The 22,291-nt window shown below is 42.0% G+C and overlaps 1 protein-coding gene and 1 long non-coding RNA gene across 6 annotated transcripts in view; one reads left to right on the top strand and one right to left on the bottom strand.

Moving 5' to 3' along the window:
- EFL1 (elongation factor like GTPase 1) overlaps positions 1 to 22,291 on the bottom strand; it is a 286,193-nt gene that overhangs the window by 126,561 nt on the left and 137,341 nt on the right. The gene's annotated exons all lie outside the window — the stretch shown is intronic.
- LOC115074841 overlaps positions 12,135 to 22,291 on the top strand; it is a 57,789-nt gene continuing 47,632 nt past the window's right edge. The window contains exons 1-2 of the long non-coding RNA XR_003852349.1: positions 12,135 to 12,197; positions 17,911 to 18,069. This is a non-coding gene — a long non-coding RNA (uncharacterized LOC115074841). The remainder of the gene's footprint in view (positions 12,198 to 17,910; positions 18,070 to 22,291) is intronic.

Genomic DNA, 22,291 nt, shown 5'->3' with positions numbered 1-22,291 from the left:
AAATCATATGATACGCAAGTATCTCTTGTTCTGCCTCTAGAGCTGAGAATCGCCTCATTTTTCCATGATTGCAAATAAGAATGTAATAAAATCAGAGATATGCAACTCTGTACAAGACATCTCATTTAAATATTTGTTCCAGCCAAGCTGCCCAGAAGCACAACTTAAAAAAAAAAATTGTATACATACATACACACACACACACATACACACACACATACATATATGCACATCTCATATACACCTACATAAAGCTTAAAAGATAATGGGGCAGTTGGTGGCTTGAACTAGTCACACAATTCCAGCTCCTGGCGTCTCTCTGTTTTCCTTATTTAATTCTTGCTATTTTCCCTACCTTGATGGTTAGGAAATGAAAAGGCAGGATAAAAGTTGCTCCTGCTATCAACAGGAGCTCCCTCCCAGGTCGCCAATTGTCTATTACTGGTTTTGCAAGCCCTGTTGTGCAGATGAAGCCTTCCAAAGCATTGGAGTAGGAGGGTTCGGCTCCCAGATCTGGGCCTGATTTGTTCCTCAGCCCGGGCCTCAGGACTATTCCCCTCCCCCCCCCCCCCATAGTTGGACTGGAGCGATTACTCCAGTAACATCAGGAGTTCCCACCCTCACTGCGGGTTCTATTGTTACCGCAAGATCCGGAGAGTTAGTCACTCTACACTGGCGGTTGGAGAAAGCAGCAGCTATCTGGACTCTAGGTCAGTGAATGACTGGAGGATTACGGCAGTAACATTCGGAGGCGGGCCTGCTTCTTTGTCATGGCAGGAGGACCCAGGGTGAGTTTGGTGTTGGGGGTCACAAGGCATGGATAGCCTCTGTCCTCCCCCCTCCCCGATGGTACACACAGTTGTTTTACCTTTAGAAAAACCTGAGACAGTTACTCTCGACACTATTTGGTCGGCCTTCGCTTCTCTGCACCAGTGTTTCCTCTATAGGAACTGTTCTTTCACATACGCAGGCACAACTGCAGATTCGGGAATCCTCCTCTGAAACTCAAGTCAAGGAAATGACTCTGATTTCTGGTGAGATCAATAGGTTGGCTGTGGTGCAGTCCTCCCTGGTGCAAGATAGGATACTGTGAATAGGAGGACTGAGAACTTTGAGAACTATATGTGGTATTTGCATTTGAGGATCATTAAACCTACTGCGTCTCCTCTTGAACTTTTTTAATGTTCCCTGGCTGAATTTAGGAAGTACTATGGACAGGGGAGCGCCTCGGTGTTTCCCTACCTTCAAATCGCTCACTATTTGAAAACAATACCCTCAGCGTTTTTGCAACGTAGCACATTCCAGAAACTAGAGGCGGCCCTCCTTCTGTCTGGGACCCAGGTGCCTTCTCTATCTCATTTGTATAAATACCTATGGGCAGAGGGGCGATTAGAGATCTTTACCATACTGGCGGATCATTGGACGGGGGACAGGGACTTTGTGGTTATCTCTTCTATGATACGTGCCTATTTTTTTGGGGGGGGGGGGGGGGGATGGCCAGGATCTCATATAATAGTTATTATCGGGAACACCAGTATAAATTTCTAGGGCGGGTGTATGTTTCACTGCAGATGGCATATCATCAGTGTATTGCTGGCTCTGCCGCCTGTGGCCGCAATCTGGCAATATTGGGCACCCTGGCCCATGCCTTTTGGTCCTGTCCAGTTATCAAGGGTTTTTGGGCACGAATTGCTAAGAATTTAGCTACTATTTTGATGATTTCCATACCGATAGCCCCTTTGTGGCTTTTGTTTGTCTATATCCCTCCTTTGCGATTACGAGATCCTGGTACCCGCTTACTGGTTCAAAAAGCATGCTTAGTTGGGAAGCGGGTTATTTTAATGGGATGGCGAGAGGTGGATCCGCCCTCCTTCTGGGTCTAGAGAAATCTCTTTTATTCCCTAATGCATATGGAGTCTCTTTCTTCTCGAGGTTCACCTCGTCAACGGCAAAGGTTCCTTGAGGTCTGGGAACCTTACATTCAATCTTTTCCACACAAAGCTCGAAGTCGTCTATGAATGACTAAACACTATGTCTCCTGGCGAATAACCATGGTGATGTTTGGCATTGACTCTCATATCAAGAGGGCGGAACGGTGAGTTATCCAGCATACTTACACAATCAGGGACTCAGGGGATGACAACAGGGGGAGGGGGAAATTGAGTAATGGGGATATCTCTGTTATATGTTTTTTTTTTCTTCTGAAATGGCTAGGAGGTGATACAGAATCCACCACCTCCTAGATGTTTGTAACTTCCTTTGAAAATGTTAATAAAAACCGTTTAAACATAATGTTCCCTGGCTGAGGTGTTAAAAATGCCAGAAAATTATATTCCTCCAGTAAATAAAATGTATTATTTATCATCTGGGAGGCGGTCACGACAAGTTGCTGAGACTCCCTGGTGAACCTGTTTTGGATACTTTGAATTTAGCATCTTTCTTGGAAAGATCAGGGGAGGAGGAAATACTTAGAGCTTCTTTCATTTGTATTTGGACAGGATAAGGACTCTGTGCTGCGATTATATTTTCGTAATAAAGACGTTACATTTCTGGGTGCTCCAATTAGGATGTACCCTGAAGTTTGTAAAAAATAACCAAACCAAAAAAAAAAAAAAAAAACAAGACAGGAGCGTCATAAAAAGTTTTTGGAAATGTACCAGAAGGTATCCAGAATGCCGCATTTTTTTGTGGTCCGTTTTCCCTGCAAGTGTATTGTTAAATTTCAAAAAGCTACCTATACCTTCTTTGACCCATCACAGCTTCGTTTTTCTCTTGATACTAAACAGTTGGTGGGAGGAGGGAATGTGGATATTGGATAGCTTCTTCCATCTATGGAGGTCAATGTTAATCAGCTTAGGCTTTGGTTGACATGTTATTTTGCCTTTTCGCATTACTAGATTGTCATACACTTGATGTTTTTTCTGTCTTGTCCCCCCCTAATGATTGTGGGATTATTGAAGGCATATTGGGAATTCTTTCTTGTTTGAATGTATTGTTTGTCTTGTTTTTTCTTGGATGTATGCCCTATTTCTGTTTCAAGGATATGCTTGTATAAATGGAAATTACACAAAAAAAACCCCCAAACTTTACCAAGATTCACCTTAAAATTAAGATGCATTATTTATTTATTTATTTATTTATTTAACATTTTTTATATACCGAAGTTCTAGCAACAATGTTGCTAATCACTTCGGTTTACATATAACATTGGAGTGACTTAACAAGTGTGTCTTACATGGAACAGGAAAATGAACTTGGAGAAAATTGAATAAATACTAATAACAATGAACAATAAAACAACAACAGTAGTAATAGAAAAGTTATATACAGGTGAATTAAAATAAATCAATTATGAATTAGGTATCTGCAAAATGGACAAGAGGGATTGGAAGATTAATTCTTTAGTTGTTGATCTAAGAGGTATTATATTGCATAGATCTGGAGGAGGGCTTTGTGAATAGTAATGCATTAGGAAATCATGCAGAAACATCACACTAATAAAAATCTATAAGTTGGTTTGTTTGTGCAGTCCTTAATTAGCAGAATAGTTACATTTCTTGCAAATTATTCACTTATTAATACCATGCTGTATGTTGCAGCATTTCGTAAGTAATAACTTTGTTGTATGTAATAACAATTCTTATATGTAATTACATATAAAAAAAAATATCTACTAAAACACAAGACCCCGAAACCATAATCCAACTTCATAACACTTCGCTGTGATGATGCTTATCTAACCTTGTTTCACGATTACTGTAAACCGTTCTGACGGCGAAAGCGAATGACTGTATACAAAACTCGTTAAATAAATAAATAAATAAATACAAGAAAAAGTTGTACAGCGATAATGTGCACATGAAAATTTGTACAAAAAGGCATCCCTGAACTGCTCAGAGCTTAAATCTAGCCCATAATATTTCTGGCTGTCGAAATACATTGAGATGGGGAAAAAATAATAATTTAAATGATAGGTTTAAAGATGTTCTGTTGACAGTCTAAAAGGCAATGTGGGTTTAACACTGCAAACTGGCCAGATTGCAGCTGAATTTGAAAGTGATCTTGTGCAAGGTTACCAGAATTAACAGAATATCAGCAACTGGCAACAAGAGAACTGTTACAGGTCTATGTGTAACAAACCATCTTCCTTCTTCATAGATTTAATGCTGTGTTTCAATGCAAAAAAAATGTATAAAATTATGCATTTGGAACACAGAATCCATTTGCCACTTAGCAGCTAGGAAGATATGAACTGGAAACTGCCAAGCAGGAAAGGGAACCGGGAGTAACCATCTCAGATGACCAATCAGAGGCCTCAATGTAAAAAGACACAAAAAAGCGTGTGCTGCATTTCAGCGCATATTTTCTTTACTCGTGTGCTAAAAAAAAAAAAGGGAGAGTGCAGTAACATAGTAATGATGGCAGATAAAGATCAAATGGTCCATCCAGTCTGCTCGGCAAGCTTCGTGCAGGTTACTACCCTTAACATAAGGCTTGGGGGTAATATTTACAATCAAAACCAAGCAACTGACAAGCCCATAACATGCGGCTGCGTGCGCATGTTATAAGATTGGGTGTACATCTGTTCGCGCCGGGTAGCGCACACAAACGTACCCCCGCGCACACAGGTTATAAAATCTGCCCTGGTGAGTGTACAAATAGTGGGTTTTTTCTGTTCATAAATCCGGCGTACAAGACCCCACCTCATAAATTCCAGGTTCAGCGCCACAGACTAACACCAGCTCCCAGAAAATTTGCTCCAACACTCCTTTCTGTCAGAAAAACATGCGGGAGAGCCGGCGAGCGCCCGCTCTCCCGACGCGCGCACAGGCCACGCTTCCGGGTGCGCGATTCAGGAAGGCCGGGTATGTAAATTAGGGCCCGCAGTAAAAGGAGGCGCTAGGGACACTAGCGTGCCCTAGCACCTCCTTTTTGACAGAAGCGGCGGCTGTCAGCGGGTTTGACAGCCGACGCTCAATTTTACTGGTGTTGGTTCTCGAACCCGCTGACAGCTACGGGTTCAGAAAACGGATGCCGGCTAAATTGAGCATCTGTCTTCCAACCCGCAGGCTGTGGGCCGATTCACATTTTTTTTTTAATTTTAAATTTTTTTTTATTTTTGGGGCCTCAGATTTAATATCGCCATGATATTAAGTCAGAGGGTAGAAAAGCAGTTTTTTCTGCTTTTCTGTACACTTCCCCGGTGCCGGCTGAAATTAACGCCTGCCTTTGGCAGGCGTTAATTTCTGAGAGTAAAATGTGCAGCTTGGCTGCACATTTTACTTTCTGAATCGTGCAGGAATAACTAATAGGCCCATCAACATGCATTTGCATGTTGTGGGTGCTATTAGTTTCGGGGGGTTGGCCACGCGTTTTCGACGCGTTATTACCCCTTACTGTATAAGGGGTAAAAATAGCGCATCAAAAACGCATGGCCAAACACGGGCCAACAGTGCGCTCCACCAGAGCGCAATTTACTGTATCAGCCTGTATTGGGGAGTAATAACAAAGGGTCTTGATTAACATGAGCTTTACATGGAGGCAGGTGCGGCTGAAGGCAATCTGCTGCCTGAGGCAAGCTCTCTCACCCCCGTCAGGCTCGCAAACTCTCTCACACCCACACCCACACACACATACACCCCTCTACACACACTCTCTCTCTCACTGGGGCCTTCATCTTCGCCGCAAGCAGGACATGCTCTGCTCGCAGCATGCCGGGGTCTCCTCCATCTTTGTCATTTTCTGCGCGGGGGCGGGGCGGAATTCTGTGCAAATTCTGCGCTTCGCAGTAGCGCAGAATTCCCCCTGGACCATCCACAGGAGGCCCGCGGGTCCTTTTGTTGTTTTGCTGGCAGGGTGAGGCAGCCGCAAGAAGAGCTTGGAGGGGCAAGTTTTTGCCGCTTCAAAAAGTCTGCCGACTGAAGTGGCCGCCTCACCCTGCCTCGCTACAGAACCGCCCCTGCATGGAGCGAGTGCTCATTTGTGGGCACATTTTCTGGGCGCTATACTCCTTGCTACCATCAGGAGTACGGCTGAGGGCACAAAAATGTGCACATACCCGCATGCTAACATGTGTGTACAGCCGAGCGCACTTCATTATAATCGGGGCACAGCAATAAAACAGCAAGGCAAAGGAACAGTATGGTTGGGTGCACGAGGCAGGGACTAGAAGGAAACAGGCAGAATTATCTTAGTCACTGTGAATATCGGGCTCAGATCTGGAAGCCAGGCCTTCACAAGGTGAGAGACTTCAGGGGCTCAAAAGGTATTTTTTGGAAGACAGGGGGGAAGGCAGGCACTGATAAAGTAGAAGGAAGCATTTTCCATATAAAAGAAATTGAAGGACATGGGATCATGATATTAAGGGGGGGGGGGGGGGTAAGGCTCAAAAGATATATGAGGGCATTTTCATTTTACTGAGAAAGTGGTGGATGCCTTGAATAACTTACTAGCAGAGGGAGTAATAACTAAAACCGTGACCGAATTTAAGTACACCAATAAAAAGGGCAAATGAGGGAATAACAGGTAGGAGAAATTGGAAGTAGTAGCTTTAGGAAGCCATGTGCTCAATCACATGGAACATCAGTGAGCCACAAAAGGGGGCAAAACCAAAGCCAGCATGCAGAGAGCCGCGGGAGGACAATATCAAGCTCCCAGGAGGAGGCGGCGACATGGTTGACCAATATGAAACTGCAGCAAGACTCCGGCAGACTCGGCGAGTGAACTGGTCCTTCGCTGCCTCTGTTACCAATGATCCATTAACAGCTGGCAAATTCCGGGGCTCTGCTACTAATCAAACAGATGAATGCACAATTCAACTACCAAAGAATGCATACATATAATATTTGCACGTGAACTTTCAGCTGAAGATAAAATACTGATGTGGAAACTGAAGGCCAGGTTCTCTTGTTGAGTTCTCTGTAACTAATGTAAGAGTGAACTGCCAACTGGAGGCATCCATCTTGTAAACACAAAATATTTTGGGTTGCGTGATCTATATGTGTGGCTGCATTTATGACTTTCTGGTACCTATTTACTGATAAAAACAACTCTTTTAGGCTCTTCTCTCATTGAATATAGAGCAGAACTCTCAAGATGTGTTCTCTCTCGAGCTGCAGTCGTCACTCCATCGACTGATACCCGGGGTCATATTGCAGCTTCAAAATATGAACTGCGTTACATTGGAGGCCAGCACATTAAGCAGCTTTAAGACAAAATCTAAGGTCATGGCCCTGCCTCTAATCATCACTAGCACTAATCAGCAAAGAACCACCTACTGTCTGACCCTGTCACACGAAGAAAGCAGTTTCCGGCTGCCCGTGACTGATCTATGCAAAGGGCTCTGTAGACAGGTAAACCGAGTGCATTCAAACATGTGAAGGTACCAGCCGGGCCTCAGCTTATACCCTGGGCCTCTGGGGTTTTGTGGCGAGGATCAAAAATGTCTGCGGTAATTCTGAGGCTTATTTGCGTAAATATTTTATTAAAACTTATGACTAATACATCATAACTACTCTGGGTGAGTTTCATCATAGGTTGCTGTGCTGTCCAGGAACGGCTATCCTATCACTTTTTAACCTCTTATAAACACATGTAAAATACTCAATGTGCACAATAAAAAAACAAACAACTGCGCTCTGATTTTGCAAAAACAAAAAAAGAATACCCCTCCCCCCCCCCCACACACACATTTTTTGGTTTTAAATAAAAGCACGATGAAACATTAGCACTTTGCATTCATTCTGTAATGCCCATGGACCTCCTTGTGTCTGAAAGCCCGGCAAGCTTCAGAGTGGGAGGCGGATCCTCGGGTGGTTGCCATGCTCTCGAGATCAGGCCAAACTGGGGGTTCTCCCTCATTTCTGCTCGGTCCCTTGGCTAGGATCCCAGTGCGGGGCCTGAGTTAGGGACCGTTTCCCATCCCCACCAGGGAACGATGAGGCTACAACCATTTGCAAAGCAAGAGGATCAAGCTTCCTGCTTTTCGTTTTAAATCGGATGGGGGCTCCTCCTTATTTCCCATGTAAGAAACAACAGTGCCACCTACGTCCAGCTTAAATTAGTTTTGACGGTGAGAGGCCCGGGGGGGAGGGAAATAAACACACAATGACTTTAAAACAGGAACCGCAGCTCCAGCTAAACCAATAAATCTGCCCCAGAGCAGGGCATCTCCTGATCGACTGGATGGCCCTTCAGAAGCTGACACTAGAAGCTAACACGGGAGCTGAGCAGGGCGAGCAGATGCTGCGGACCGCAGAGTCCTACTTTAACTTACCGAGGGGAAATGTCTTCACTGCCCGATTGACTCCTTCCAACCCACTGCAAAATTAAGTTTAGGATTACTGCAGTGGCACTGCTTTAGAGACTAAAACTATGAAGTCAAAGGCAGATTTACTACCATTTAGCAAATAAAATTAAATAAAATGGGATGGTTTGTCTGGAGGCTTTTTTTTTTTTTTTCTCTTTTCATTTGACTACTAAAGTTTGTCAAAACAAGAACAGGTTAAGCCTTACTTTAAACTCTGTCATGCCAAGGCCAAACAACTGTGTGATTTAACAATTCGAAACAACGTTAATACAGCACCAGAATTTTATATATTCTGTGGAGTCAATCTTAAATTAATTTATCGCAAAAATAAAAAAATGATCCTAGATTTTTTTTCATGCAGAATACTGCCCTCCTGTGTTCACTAGTCTAGGCCAAGTCGGTATGCTTCATCCAGCTGGAACGGCTTCAAGTGGGCTACTTTTATAATCACATTACAGATTCAGAGAGCAGAATTAACCCACCAAATGTTTGCAGAGACATAAAAGACTGGTGCACCAGCAGGACTGCTCCTAGGGCTTACACAGAAGGTGGTAACACTTGCTAGCTGGCATCGATCCTAGAAAGCCGGTCTGGGCATTTAAAATGGCAGCACCGCCTGCAGCTGCTCGTTGCTCTGAACAAAAACTGCTTATTAAAAGCTCCAAATCATTAGAAGAAATCCTAGAGGGATAAAATGCTTGTTAGATACCCAGCAAAAAGGTTTAGCTGTGCTGCAGTCTCTCGTCATGCAGTTTGTTCCAAATCTGAACCTAACTGCATGACAAAAGATCAAGAACAATTCGAAAACACAATTTGGTGAAATTTGTACTCATGGAAGTCCAAGATTTCTGGCAAGTTATTTGGACAGGATTAGTGGAAAACAAGTCAATTTGCTTTGACTATAACCAATAGGGCTAGTAAACCTTCTGACCTCATGGATAATGACCACTGGTCACCCGCCTGAACAGCTTCTATTTACAAGTATTGGATTGCCACAGCAAGACAGCAGAGGTAAGACAGTATGATTTGTGACTCCAATGCCAAGTGATAAGCTCACCTAGGCCTAAACAAACTCTTAATGCTGGAAAAATTATTACCAATAAATCAACTTTCACCAATGCAATTAAAAAATTATGCATTATCCCACAAAACATTGATTTCTAGCACTGCATACGAGTACAGACAGAGTCTATGGGAGCCTCCTTAAACTTTTATTATCAAATTCAACTAGTGCATCTAAAATCTTGTTGCAAAATCCTTTTGTGAAATGCTTCCTAAAGGCACTGGCTGACAGTATAGGCAAGTTTAGCCTGTTTCAGTTTTATCTAAGATAAGACACCCAACAAGGGTATTATATTGTAATAGGCAAACAGCAGTGTTTAGTAGATCACTTGGCAAACAAAAATAAAAGAGCTCATTTTGGGTTCAATCTGAATTTATTAATAAAAATTTACCTTGAAGAATGTGGTAAAACGTTTAGTGGACAAATTCAGCAAAGCCTTTATATATAACTCAGCTGCGATATGTTGGGGACAAGCAATGCTGTTGCTTGCCCCCAAGGGTCCCAGTCAGAACTGCCACTCCTATCCTCAGTTAAAGGTTCCCCCATTGCATGCATTTCCCACCTCAAATTAAACAGTCAAGGGTCAGGGCGGAGTTAATGATAACTGTCTGAAGCAGAGGTGACCAACTCCGGTCTTCAAGAGCCACAAACAGGTTTGGTGTTCAGGATACCCTCAATGAATATGCATGAAATACATTTACATGCCCTGCCTCTACTTGTGCCTATTCATTACACTGGGCAACAAATTTTCACAAAAGTCATGTTACGGAAATGAAATTAGTCAATTCTTATACATTTCCATGTGCTAAACACGAATGTGACTGTGAAAATGCAAAATTGGCTCTAGTTTTTTTGTAATATGCAATAATATAATTACATCTTGAATTGTATGCCAATAGTAGGAGACCTACGGTTAATACCGTTTGAAAAATGAAGTCATAAACTACGTCTTAGATTTCTTTGCTTGTCTCTTGTACACCTGTTCGGGAGCATCTCTGCGGAGTGTCCAGCAGTAGTCAGCCAGCATGAATATTTCAAATGCTCACCCTTTCTGACTGGGCTTCATATAGTACACTGCTGACGTCAGCTTACTCAGCAGCAGCATGGCAGTAGAACTGCATTGCATCAGAAAATGATGTAATAAACTCTGGATGATGTGTGCATGATGGTATTATGCAATATTACATCATTCTAGGCTTATTTACAGTCCTACTGGATAAGTTTACATGACTAAACATAGAACGTGAACTATATTAAATATCTTCAAAACGAGAGCCAATAAAAACTTTTCATGGTCATATTCGTGTTCAGCACATCAAGATACTACAGAGTAGGACCTTTTTAGGTCAGTAACACTTTCATTGTTGCCCAGTGTTATAGATATTTATACACGCTCTTTCTTCAAAAGTCCCAAGACGATTTACAACATCAGTTCAGAACAATGCACAATGAAACAAATTAAAATTATACATAATCATAAATATACAATAAAAGAAATTAAAATATAACTAGCAATCTTATTTAGCATCAAATCTACTAATAAAAATCTCTTCGCAATACAGCTAATAATCCCTACATTCATAACATTTCCGACAAATTCAAGTTTTTGTACCTTTCCTGGAGGCCAAATCTTGCTGCATTTGTGCTATAAACTTAGGAGCAGTTACAGAAAAAGCACGTTCTGAAGTGCCAATAGGACATCCTGAAAATCAGGCCTGCTTGTGGCTCTTGAGGACTAGAGCTGGCCACCCCTTGTCCAGATCTTTGGTGCCGACGCATAAGCAGCAGATTCCGCTGCAGCTCTTCTAGCGCTGCTTCAAGCAAGATACGACAGTCCTGGAGATTCGATGCAGAAACTCTGCAGCTGCATCACGGCGAAGACCAGCAGCAAGCCAAAGCATTCAGGAGCAGCCAAACAGGTTATGGACAGACAGGAATTTACACTTAAATTTAAAGGCATTTAACTTGCAGCCCGAAAGTTTTAACACCGATTACATCGCACCTCTAAACATTTTGGGGGTTGTTGCCTTTTGCTTTCTTCTTTTCCTGTGGTGACATGCAACTTTAGATAACAGACCGTTCCTTTACAGCTTGAATTTGGCGCACCAAGGCTCTAATCTCTCGTTCTCTCTCTCAATATAGATAAATCTATCTGTATGGTCAGACACACATCTATAAAGCTATGTCTACCTATCTATACAAATAGATATCTCTAAAAGAATACACACCAAAAGCTTGAAAAAGAATTGCAAGGAAAGCAGAAGCCCGAACCAATGGATGTAGGCTGTCGCATTGTTTATCATAGTCAACATTTATGCTGCAAAATGTGACATTACCTACAACATTATCCCTCAAAACAGATGTCCAAGATTAACCATCAGGGTACTAAAGGACATTGTTTTCAAACTTTTCCCTTCTGCATTCTGCCAGCCTTCACGGTGTGCCTTTAGCATACTGAAGTCCCAGGGCCGGATTTAAGATGATGCTGCCCCACAGGCAGAGGATTTGGGGCAAAGGATTCTCTGCTTCTCCTCCCCCACTGGAAATCAGGGAGCAGCGGGGGGGAGGGGTGGGGAATCCCAGTTTTTTTGGGCATGTTCAGAATTTTGTGCCCAAGGCACGCGCCTACATCCTCCAGCCCTGTGAAGACCAGGGCGTTATCTGGCACAGCAAGCTGGCAGCTTCCTGGGCGGCTCACGGATCATCAGCAGGATGACAGGGATGATGTCACAATCCCACTGTGAGAGGCCCCGCCCCCTTCCACTTAGCCACACCTCCTGCTGCAATTTACATGCAGTGGAACAGAAAGGAACAATTATCTTAAAGGTAAACAATCTTTTAACCATTTTCTTGTAATTGATCTTAGAAATATTTAAACTGCCTTTTGATTACTACAACATCTTCTTTCTTTGTGATTGAGAGAGTTTAATAGCAGTATTAGCCCTGGATAGAACTGGATTGTACGCTACCTTTTATTGAACCAGCGCAAGAATAAGTCAATGAGATTCTAGCACACGATCTCTTGATACCATCTAGGCCCCTTCTTTGATGAAGTCATGGTATTGACTAGGAGGCAATGAGGGTAACTCTGTTCCAGTCTCCAGAAATAATGAGATCCATATTCCGCTGCTGGCCGCCTGGCAAAGTCAGCTGGATAAGCCAAAATATTCGGCGGCACGGACACGCTGCTGAACATACCAGGCTATCTTAAAGTCAGCCAGATAAGTTTAGCCGGCTAACTTTACAGCTGCCCCAAAGTTATCTGGCTAAATTAGTCGGATAAGGCTGAAAGTCAGTGTTAGCTGGGCTAATTTAGGGCCTGGTTTACTAAGGCTTTTCTCCCATTGTGGGTCCATGGGAAAAATACTCAGTAAATGAGGCCCTTAAGCCAGATAATGTCGCTCTATCCCAAAATGCCTCCAGCCTGCCTCTGACGCAGATAGGTTTTTAGCTGGCTATGGCTATGTCCAGGCCGGTCAGGCTGGCGGGAATTTCAAATCCCGGTGCTTGCCTGGTTAATATGGACCTGAAAGATTTTTCCTTCTCCGACTGGCTTTCATTACAAAGTCCGAGCACACACACTGTAAGGTTTCACTGAACTGTTCTATGTTAAAGGATAGAGGATTTGCAGGGTTTTTTCACTTGTAAATAATTAATTAGTTCGAGGGTTTACAATACATAAAAGAATGCTTTGATGCAGAATCTAAGAGAAGTAATGGACTTTAGAAGTAAATATAATAATATCAGAAACAAAATTAATCCCCTTCTCCAGGTCAGTAGTTGCACTAATGAAAATAAACAATACTAAGACATACGTTTAGTCTAAAACCTTCTTTCCACAATTCTTACCTGGCTGCTCAGTAGTTAGGAATATACATTTTGGTAAGAAATAAAAAGAATACATTTCATGTTTCTACCACAAAGAATAATTAAAAAATGGACTCTGTGCCCAGCTACAGGACAAAAGCCAAAAGAAGAACAACTCCGCCACAGTGTGTTTTCACCCGCAGAACTAGAAGAAAGCTTCCTGTTTTCCTCTTGTAGGACATATTTTTGCTGTTTCTCTGCTGAATAAATCCCTCTTTGCTTTCCAGTCAAACCTCAAAACCTCATGTATTTCTCACTCACAGGAACAAATGTAATAGATTATCAAGATGCCCCATCTCATAAAAACATCAAGTAAATCATGTGAAGCATGCATACCTTTCCTGTCTTGCTGGAAAACAACTATTCACATGATATAATAACCCAGGACCCTACAAAAAAAGGCTAATTTAAGGGAGGACTCTATTAGGTCTGATACCACCAATCCCAATTTAGATAAAAACATCCTTAAAACAAAATAAAGAGCATAAGAGACGTCATTTCTGAAAAAATATATACATAGTAGATGTTAATAGATGAGAACCAATTGACCCACCCAGTCTTGCCTGGTTGTCTCTGCCTACAATGTTCTAGTTAAGGATATCTCCCAGTTGTCAGCCATACAAGCTTGAACACCTGCAGAAGACCACTCTTTTAGCAAGCTGGCTTTTGTCATCTTTTCCTCTTTCATTCTGGGTAGATGAGTTTCCATACTTACATCGATAACCAGTTCTCCCATTTCTTACACCCCGCCTCTCCCCACCCTGATTCTTACCACTGCGCTCTGTATCTGTCTAAGCAGGCTTACTTTCTGGCACTGTTTGGGTTTCTACCACTTCTGCTGGCAGACGATTCCTGGCATCTTCCAGTAAAGCAGCATTTCCTCATATTTCTTCTAAATGTGCCTCCCTCCAACTTCACGTTATGACCTTGTGTCTTTGAACTTCTCTTTCTATGGAAAATTGCACTTCTTGTATTTTTATTTTATAGATGCAGCTGAGGCAATCTGACGACAAGGAAGCTTGTATAAATTTAATAAAAAGGCCCATAAACAAAGCCTACTGCACTACATTCGGCCTCAGTTTCCATTTCTGCATCTATATTTCACTCGCCATCAAAACTACAAACTGTGAAATACAAAACAGATACAGGAACAAAGAACCCTAACTGTGCTGGTTTTTGAACTCTTCTGGTTCAGGCCTTCCTCAAAAGCAGTGAAAGAATCCCAGAATCCAACAGAGAATAAAATCTTGGTGGTTTTGATTGTATTCCTCATTATTTTGATGTGTACCATTTGCAAGCTCTTAAGATTTGCTGCTGATGCTGCTGACGAGCAGCTTAGTGGTTAGAGCAGCAGGTTGAGAAGCAGCCAAGGCCCAAATCCCAAATCCTATTGATTCTAAGCCCTCTGGGGACAGGGAAATATCTTACAGTAGCCAAATAAACACACCCCCAGAAGCCCAGGAGACGGTTTCAGACCCCCTAGGGAGATATGTTCTTGTAAAAGGTCTTCTTATGGGTTCCCCTGTTTTATTGGCCTCAGTATATGCTCCAAATGCATATGACCACTCATTCTTCACCAATCTTCTTGCTCAAGTATCTAAGATGGGGGACTACCCCATTATTTTAGGGGGGTTTTAAATTTTGTAGCAGACCCTCTCCTGGATCGGCAACCTCTGAAGAGTGGCCATCACATGAGTACGAAGAAAGGACTTTTTATGTAAACATCTTCAGCTAATAGACTTGTGGAGAACTCTCCACCCTGGGGAATGCGAATTCACACACATAGCACGGGCGCATCCGACCAGATCCCGCATAGATTATTTATTAATTTCTGAAGTGTTATTCTCCCAATTCACAAAATCCTCTATTGGCAACTTAATGATCTCAGACCACTGCCCAGTTTTGGGTGAATTTGGATCTCGTGATCCTCAATTGCAGGGCCAATGGAGACTCCCGTCCCAACTGTCCAATGATCCAGCTTTTCCAATATATCTGCAGAAGAAATGGCAAGATTTCATGCATTTTAATGCACAGCAAGATACCAACCCCGTGCTACTATGGGAAACAGCAAAAACAGTCTTTAGAGGGGACATCATTAGTTATGCTAGTCACAAGAAAAAGAAAGCAGATGCAGACATTTCCCTTGATAAATGAAGGTTCTCAAACGTAGAATTAATGTACAAGGTGAGGAGGGGCTTCTTCCTCAATATAAAGCGATGCAGGTGGCCCTTAATGATCTGTTACATGCTAGGGCTACCAGGGCCATGAGATATAGACAATTCACCTTCTTTCGGTATGGCAATAAGGCAGGTCGCTTACTAGCGTGTCTTTTAAAATCACAGGACCCCTCTAAATTTATAGTCAATCTTCGGTCCACACAAGGAGAAGTTAAAACTAACTCTCAGGACACTGTGCAAATTTTTTCTGAATATTACCATGCCCTGTACACTAAGGACGCGGTGGATGAACAAGCCATAGATGATTTTCTACAATCCCTTTCCTTGCCTACATTAACAGATCACCAACGAGCACACTTAAATCGCTCTATTGAGCTCAATGAAGTCTTAGTGGCTATTAGTTCATTGCAAGATGGGAAGGCACCAGGCCCCGATGGAATGAAGGCGCTATTTTATAAATTCCTAGCACAGGAGCTGCCCCCGACCCTACAATCCTTATTTAAATCAATAGCTAGTCAAGGTGAGATGCCTTCTATTTTGCGTTCTGCCACTATTGTGGTCCTTCCAAAGCTGGGGCGGGAATCCCTTCAACCCTCTTCATATCGACCAATATTGCTGCTAAATTTAGACATCAAATTATATGCGAAAATTATAGCTATCAGACTTAAACCTAAAATGCCTTTGCTCATCTCACCGGATCAGGTGGGCTTTGTGGCTGGTCGACGCTCAGCGGTAAACTTGCATAAAGTCCAAGCTGCTTTGGAAAATTCTGTTATTCTCTCTCTCAAGGATCCTCTGCTTGTAACATGCAATGCGGAAAAAGCCTTTGATAGGGTTGCTTGGCCCTTTCTAAAAAAGACGCTTCTCAAAATGGGATTTATTGGGAGGATATATGAATATATTACCATTCTTTACTCAAACCCGACGGCAAGGGTACTGGTAAATGGTTTACTCTCAGCAGAGTTTCAGTTAGAATGGGGAACCTGGCAGGGTTGCCTGCTGTCTCCCTTATTATTTATAATGACCATGGAGCCTCTTATCCGCAAACTGCATGCCTCCCAAACTGTGACGGGGATCCCAATAGGGGCCCAAACTTATAAAACTCTTTTATTCGCAGACGATATAGGCTCTTGATTTGACAGGGTTGTTACAAAATGATTGGTTGTCATTCCCGGTAAAATGGGCGAGTTCTACCATTAAGTATTTAGGCGTTCATATTCACCCTGATCCGGGAAAGTGGTACGCCTTAAATGTTCTTCCAGCCATAGACAAAGTTTCCCATATGATGCTAAGTTGGCAATCTCTACCTCTGTCCCTTCAAGGCCACATTGCAGTAATAAAGATGGTAATTTCCCCAAAATTAATTTATTTACTTTTAATGCTCCCATGCTTACTACTGCCTAAAGATAACCGCCAACTTCAGAAGATGGTGAGACAGTTTGTGTGGCGGGGCAAAAAGGCCCACCTCGCGTACACTACATTGACCACTCCACGCATTCAGGGAGGCTTTGGTCTTCCGGACTTTATGATGTACTCCAGGGCGGCCAACCTTAAGATTTTTGGGGGACTGGGTTCTGGGAACTTCAACTCATACTGATCGGTTAATTCATGCCCTCTGCGCTCCTCTGGACCCGAACTATGTTATCCATTCTAAAGGTGGTGACTTACATGGCCCTCAATTGCAATTTGGTTTAGTGAGAACTATTCGGAAGATATGGGCTTATAACCGAAACTTGTTGAACTTACCTGTCCATATCTCACCGCATTATCCTATGCAAGGTTCCCCACAGGACTATCCCTATATACCTAAAGGGAATACTTTAAAAATTTCCCCCAGTTGGCCACTCAAGGAATTGCTAGATCCTAACACGGGCAGATTTTACACATTTGCTAGGTGTCAGGAACAAATAGGGATGCAACCTCAACATTTCCTGTTATATGGGTACCTAAGAGCGGTATACACTGCAATCTCAAGAGAGGTCTCGGGCCCCATCGACTGTCCTCTTTATTCTAAATTGTTCACCTGTTTTAAAGCTCAGACAGGGAGCTTGTCATGTATGTATCTATTTTATAACACGGCTCGCTCGTTTACTGTCTTTTCCTCCCTACTTCCAAAATGGTCAAAGGACTGTGCTGAAGAGTTGGATGGGAATATGCTTAAACACTCCTATTCATCTATACCCAAGATGACGAACAATGTAACCCTTCACGAATTACAACAACGCATCTTTCACAGAACTGTTATCTCCCCTGCAAGAGCGAAAAAGATGAGTCTAATTTCTACGGATACTTGTCTTAAATGTGCCCAACCACAAGCTACTTTGATACACTGTTTATGGAACTGTCCGGTAATACATACATTTTGGGAAAGCATTTGGCAGCTCCTTTCTTCACTAGAAAGCATTGAGATCCGCTGGTCATGCTCATTTTGTCTTTTGAATAATGATACTGGTGATTCCAGCATTAATGTGGATAACATATTATTTTTCTCAAAGGTTTGACTTATTGCAAAGAAATGCATCCTGTTACGTTGGATAGACTCTGCCCCTCGGACTAGGACCCAATGGGATATCTTAATGACGGAGTTATATCAAATGGAATATGGGTCCTTGTATCACTGCTTCACTTCTAACAAGAAATGTGCCTCTAAGAAGGTATCACAACTGATCGCACACCTTGATAATGTTTTATAATTTATTGTGCTTGTTACCTGAATATATTACAATTTCTTTTACGGATTGAGATTCTCTGTACCCAGGGGTGGGTGGGAAGGGAGGGGGCAGGGGTATCGTAACAATTCTATCTTGGTTACTATGTTATATTTAGGGTAAAACAAAAACATCTTTGAGGTTTTGTTCTATATGTATTGTTATGTTTCTGGTATATGTATTACCATTGTTTATACCTCAATAAAAATAATAAAAAAAAAAAAAAAAAACAACACCCCCAGATCTCCTCAAGCGTTGAAATAAATTGGAGAACTGAGGGCCGGCTGCATAGCAGATTAGGCGAGGTCATACTGTGTGTGCCTAACATTTGCATATGGATGAATCTACAGACGGATTGAAGTATATGGAAAAGCAGGAAAGCGCATTCACTCTGTTATGACACATGCCTTAAAGAAATCAACTTTTTTTGCTATTCTGCCATTTAATTTTGGCTTTCCTTGTTGTGTTTTACCTTGAAAGTCTTATATGACCTCGTAGCTAACCCCTGACCCTCAAGGAGGCTACCTTAAAACAATAGATCACAACAGGGCCTGATTTACTAAGGGTTTTTTTTCCCCCCATTCTGTGTCTATGGGAAAAAAGCTTCGTAAAGGAGGCCCCTTGGGTCCTTGAGTGTCACAACAATTTCTGGTTTTCAGGAAAACAATAAGTAAATCAATCGGATTCTAACTTAAATCAGATCATATAGAGGCTTAATCAGGAGAAAAAAGGAAAAGTAGAACTGTATGTGACCCTCGAGATCAGCTGGAATATTGCAGCCGGGGCTTTATAACCTAGCCAAGAAGTCAGACTAGAAATTCCCCTGTTAAATGCGAGATCCAGGGCTCATACGTTTACTGGAACGGCTCCTTCCCTGTGAAATGCCTCGTCTGTAGCACTGAGAAATCTTCCAAACTACCTGTCTTTTCGACAACAGTTTAAAATCTGGTTGTGTTGCCAGCTGGACTGTTAGTTAAGGATTACAGCTCAGGCTGTCATTTGGTGGATTCTCAAGATAAGCTGATATTTTTTGGAATATAATTATTGTTAGAAAGGGGGCTTTTCATTTACTATATACATAATTCCACTATTAATAGGTCCTAATCAGGTTGGGTAAGCAGATGGCTTTGATGTCATTGTGATGCCATCAGGGTCCTTATGTTTAAGATGCTTTTGACTAAATATCTGTTGTCGATGATCCTTTCTTAATGTGGTAAGCATTTCCTATATATTATACTTTTTACATAAAACGTTACTTTTCAGGTTGAAACATGTTATGTTACAGGAATTTGTTATGTGGCGGGTAGGGTGATGCCTTTGATTTAACATATGTGTCGTCATCCGCCTTGAAGGAACCTTCTGGCCATGGAAGGCGGAATATAAATTTGCAATTAAAGTAAAGAAGGTCATTCCTGCCACAGAATTTACAATGGCCACTGGCTGCTATAACCTTGAAGACAGTCTATGGTGTTACTTTGGAACTAGAGGTGACTCTATATTTTAGAAACAGAAGGGTAAGCAAACAAACATAAAATACAACAGATAAGCTAGCCTGCCTGCACTGCTTTCCTTTGGCAGTGCCAGGAGACGACTCCTGATCTTTGGCGCTCCCTTCACATCTTAATAACTAGGGGGGCCTCTGTGTTTACCCCAAATGCGTTCTTGGATTTTGTTACTGTTTTTCCCTCCACTGGAAAACCACGTCCTTTCTTTGAAAAAAATAGTTCCCGATGTTTCTTCCTGGGTTTGCCCCCCCTTGGATCCTCATATCATGATCACTTGGCTCTAGAATTTCCTCTCCACTGAAAAAAAAAAAAAAGGTTTGCAACATGAAGCAAAAAATTTGCTTCTTACACCCAATTACATTGTAAACATTCTGGGGTAAGGGAAAGATTGTGCTTGTATATAATCTGTTGCAAAGCGCCTTGCTTTGAAGGCGCTATATAAAATGCCTAAAATTTAAAAAAAGAAAAAAAAAATCAGGTTTATTCCTGATTCATTCTTTCCCTCCTTCAAGAGCTGCAATGTGGCCTCCACACTTGCTTCCCTATATTGTATTTTTGAAGTTAACAATAGTGGCTATCATTAAAACGATTTTAGCATAGTGCTGCGTCCAAGGGCGTCAACTGCTCTCAGGTCAGACCTTGCCATGCTCACAAATCTAATCCAACCAAGCAGGGAGTGGCTCCTGTTACATCACTACTGCTGTTTTTCAGTGAAAGTATCCTTAGTCGTTTCAAAGCCCTAGTGGATCATCACGCTGCAAACTCTGGAGGCATGCGAGACATTATTTGCTGGAGTAGATCTCTAGGGGACCGCACCGAAGATCCACCCCTAAGTTGGCCTGAATTCCTTGTGTGCGGCAAGAGGAAAAAAAAAAAAATGTTGCAGATGGAATACACCCTGATAATTCTGCCCTTTACTTGGCTCAGGAACATTTAACCATGGCACTGATACTTCTGAGCTGAACTGAGTGAATACCTGACAAACATAAAGGGCACTCTAATACATCTGCACAGCTACATCAACACTGTAAGGCAATGAAGAGGCTCATTGAGTCAGCTCACTCAACTGGATGATCATTCTCAAGATTATCATTCTAAGCAGAATGGCTAGTGTACTTCAAGCCCTATGCTTTATTTCTTTTCAGACATTTATTTTTTTTCAATTCAGGAGTATATAACAGCTTTATGGAGCAATCCGACGCTGACTCCAATTGAATTACAGGGTGCTCTGAAGTCTGTGTTCAAGACTGAAAGCGATCAGCTTAGCAGCCCCTGTACTCCTAAACCCTTTGAAAAGGGTCTCCTAATTCAATTATAGCCAGTTTCCCTCACTCTCTATGGTAGCTTGAGGGCAGATGTTGACAAACTGTAGAATTCTGCCTCCGTTCTGTGCCAGAGTTCACAATGCAAAATATGTCCACAGATGGCCCTTAAATGGCAAAAAGAGAAACCTTGCTTCCAATTCTTCATTATTTTGCACACAGAAGGAGAATGCATGAATGGTTTTCAATATCTATTTCATCACAGTTGCTTAGGTATTCCAAGTATTATAATCATATCTCAATAGCTCATCTACAAATAACATCTCTGTTTTGCTGCCGGTGAGAGAGTGTTAAACGATGCTATACTTATTTATTGGGATTTCTAACTTGCTTTCTTCATCACACTCATGCTTAAAGGTTAATAACAATTACAATACTTTCTCGGGGGTAATTCTGTAACAGCCTGCATAGGAAAGTCAGCACATTCACACATAAGTTACACACATTTTCAAAGCAAACTTAAAAACAAATCTTCACTTTGGAACTATCCCACCAAAACTACCTGCACATAATTACAGGTTCTACATTTTGCGCAAGGTAATTTACGTGCATACTTTTGAAAACCCAAGTCCAAATCCCTCCCAGACTCTGCTCCCAGGAAATCCTCCGCTCAGACCTGCTAAGGCTCCACACAGACATGTATCAGCATATCGGGCAACTTTTTAATAAGCCAGTTCTACAGGTACAATACTGTTTTACTTGTGAAAATGCCTTTGAAAATTGCTTTCTTAGCATGCATTGAACTCAAAGACAGGACTATTACCGCACTACGGCCAAATGAAAAACACAAAATTATGTAACAGCTAATATAACCACAACTAAAAGTCTATTTGTCCCTTCTATAATCTTCCCTCCTCATAATACACTATTTATAATTTACCCCACCCTTCCCCATCCTGCAAAAACATTTAAGAGAGAGAAAATGTGCAAACTGTAACAAACTAAAGGTAACACTCCCACCAAGATAGAAAATGTGGATGGCCAATGCCATCATCAGGCCTGTGTGGATGGCCCACGCCATCATCAAGAACAGTTTTTAACGTTTTCCTAAAGGTCAGGAGATCATTTAGCAATCTAATTTCTTATACGAACATACTTCCAAGATCTGGCGTCTGCTTAACAGAAATCCTATTTCTCGCACTCTGTAGTCTGACAGTCCTAACTGGCGATAGCTCCAACAAGCACCCTGCAAAGATCACATGCTTCTAACTGGAGTATACAGACAGATTTTTTTTTTCCAGATAAGATGGACATGGGTAAACAACTCTGAAAAATAAAGTGAAGATTTTAACCAATAAGCGCAGGGAAGCCAGGAGCCCAATGCAAAGCTTTCAGAATTGG

The sequence above is a fragment of the Rhinatrema bivittatum genome, chromosome 13 (assembly GCF_901001135.1).
Source record: "Rhinatrema bivittatum chromosome 13, aRhiBiv1.1, whole genome shotgun sequence".
NCBI lineage: Eukaryota > Metazoa > Chordata > Amphibia > Gymnophiona > Rhinatrematidae > Rhinatrema > Rhinatrema bivittatum.
The sequence above is the reverse complement of the archived record's forward strand: the minus strand, read 5'-3'. Positions and strand labels throughout refer to the sequence as shown.